Genomic DNA, 2,737 nt, shown 5'->3' with positions numbered 1-2,737 from the left:
TATTCCAAATTTACTAACATTTGTATTGCTTTTCTAAATTTCATTTTTCACTTTAATTTTATTTTCATTTTATTGAATTTGTGTTTTAACTGAATGCACCTTTCTTGTCTCTGAAAAACACACTTTCACATGTTTTAGTATAATTTTGAAGAAGGAAAATTTATTTCTTGTTTATGTTTGCAAGATATTTTATCTGAATATCAAAGGCTGGCAATTCTAAGGTGGCAATTATTTTCTTTCAGCACATTAATGATGTTCAAAAGTCAAGGATCGATGTATGTGTGTCTTCTTTGAAGTTCATGTGCATTTTTCTCCATCTGCCTTTACTATTTTTCTTTAACTTTAGTTTTTCATAGTTTTTCTCTCAGTTTCATGGGACCATCCTACTGTTCAAGATGCACACCCCTCAAAACATGGCTGCTTCATGGTAACCTGTTTCCAAGTATGCTGGCTTTATATCTATTTTATACATGATCTGCATTTTTCTGCATCTATTTTATACATGATCTGCAGTGGGAGGATTGGTTCTCATTAATTCTATAAAATGATAAATAATAGAACCCTTTTAAAGAGTTTCAAGAAGTAAAATAAGTTTATATATGGAAACTCTTAGCAGTGTTTATTATAAAACAAATAAATAGTCTTTCATCATTATTTTGACCAAAACATATTATTTAAATTTTAATTTTAACTAATTAGAAATAAGTAATTTAAAATTATTTTACTGGATGTTATTATCATGGGCATATTAATTTTTAAATACTACTTTTGCTGAAAATCACATTTATCCAAAACTTTGAAAGAGCTATTAAGATAGTGAGGTTATACATTTATGAGGTAAAAAATAGTTATGAGATGAAATATGGTGGAATAGTGAGAAAAATAAAGTCAAAATTCCAGTAACTTTAATGAAAGACCCAGAGTTTTATATCATTAGTGATATTAAAGATGCTATTTGTCTTAAGCAAAAATGTCATCCTATTGAAGGCAGCAAAAAAAAACATATGTTAAACTAATACTGATTTAATATTGATACTTTTTAAAAAAATGTTTTCAAAATGTTATTTTAAAGCAAGACAAAATATTTTTATGTGAAGGCATGAATAATTGTGTGTTAAATGTATACTTCTTGAATTTAAAAATCAAAGACAATAAGAGGATGGTGATATCAGTGAGTTTGATTAATTGCCATAGGAGTCATGCTCTGTTGCTCTGAAAATAATGTAGTGTGTACTTAAATTAGTGTTTGTAAAACTACTAGTAGGAATTACAAGATATAATTCTGCAGATATTCAAATAAAAATGAAAAATAAAGCATGTAAATTTGCACAATTAAAATATTAGAACTTTTTGATTTTCAATGTTTTTTATAAGACATTTCATCAGTGTATCTTTTCAACAAATATACATTGAAAAATCAGAATATTTCATTTTAGTTATTTATAGTAATTTAGTAATCTAATGATAATTAGGATAGTTAATGTGTTAGTTATTAAGAAACATTTCATAACATCTAACATTCAGAATAATGCTTAAAGATGCAAAAGCAAAGTATTTTATAATATTAAAGATGAGGACGAAAGGAGGGAGAGAGAAAGATTGAAATAAAAGAAGCAGGAGGAAAAGGAACTGGAGACTTTCAAGCACTTCTTTAATACCACTGACTCATAATACCAAATAGGATTCTTTGCACATAAGAATAAGAAAAAAAAAAAGAAAACCTGCAAATGTCAGAATCATAGTGGGCTAAATAAGAACAGATGTTAACAAAATTTTGTCCTCATTCAAAAAAAGTAAAACCAAATGTGTTTATCTTTATTTGGTAATATAAATATTTCAAATACATGTTATTCTTTTTATTTTGAAATTCTTAACTGATTTTTCTTTTAACTGTTCTCAGCCTTCCTCCTACAACAATTCTATATTTATTGATACTCCTACTTGATAAATTGTGCTAGCTCCCAAAATATGTTTCTTTCCCATTTGTATTTCAACTCCTCATGCAGCTTGTTAGTCATTAATTTTTTTTTCCCTTATACATACAAAAATCACTTTGAGAAAATGAATTATCATGCTCTCTAAAATAATTTTGGGTGAAAAAGTAGCTAACTATATATCATAATAGCAATTTTCAAAATAATACGCTGTTTCCTTAAAACAATAATAAATTCAAGGCTTTGTACATGGAATGTTTAAATTAAAGAATTTTTGTTTTATTTTTTATTGTTTTACATATTTTCATTAACAGTTGTGATTTTGCACATGACTCTAAGGGAGTGAAAGTAAACATTAGTTATCATTTAGCTCTGGCAATGATATTTTTACCAGTATAAATGCATGAGTGAAGGCAGAAATATCTTGTGGGTACTTAAGAATAACGTAGCAGGAATGTTCATAGCAAATGATCAGTGTAAAAAAATAAGGACTGTTGTCATTATGTCCAGATTTGTGCCAATAATTATGAAAAATGCTCATTGGTCATTCTGAATTAAAATATGGTGATCTAACTCTATTCCCACTTTCTGTTTTGATTCAATCACTAGGCCACAATTAAGCCAATTAAGTCACTTAATAAAGAATGTTCATAAAGACCTATTTGCCAAATTTACATATATCAAGTATAATGCTTCTTAACAGCTTCATCTTTTTAAAGTATCTTTGCATCTTTTCATGTATTGTAATATTCAGATTTTTGCTTAAATCTACTTTTAAAAACAAATCAAAAATAAAAATACTC

The sequence above is a fragment of the Pteropus vampyrus genome, unplaced genomic scaffold, assembly GCF_000151845.1.
Source record: "Pteropus vampyrus isolate Shadow unplaced genomic scaffold, Pvam_2.0 Scaffold21, whole genome shotgun sequence".
Classification (NCBI taxonomy): Eukaryota; Metazoa; Chordata; class Mammalia; order Chiroptera; family Pteropodidae; genus Pteropus; species Pteropus vampyrus.
The sequence above is the reverse complement of the archived record's forward strand: the minus strand, read 5'-3'. Positions refer to the sequence as shown.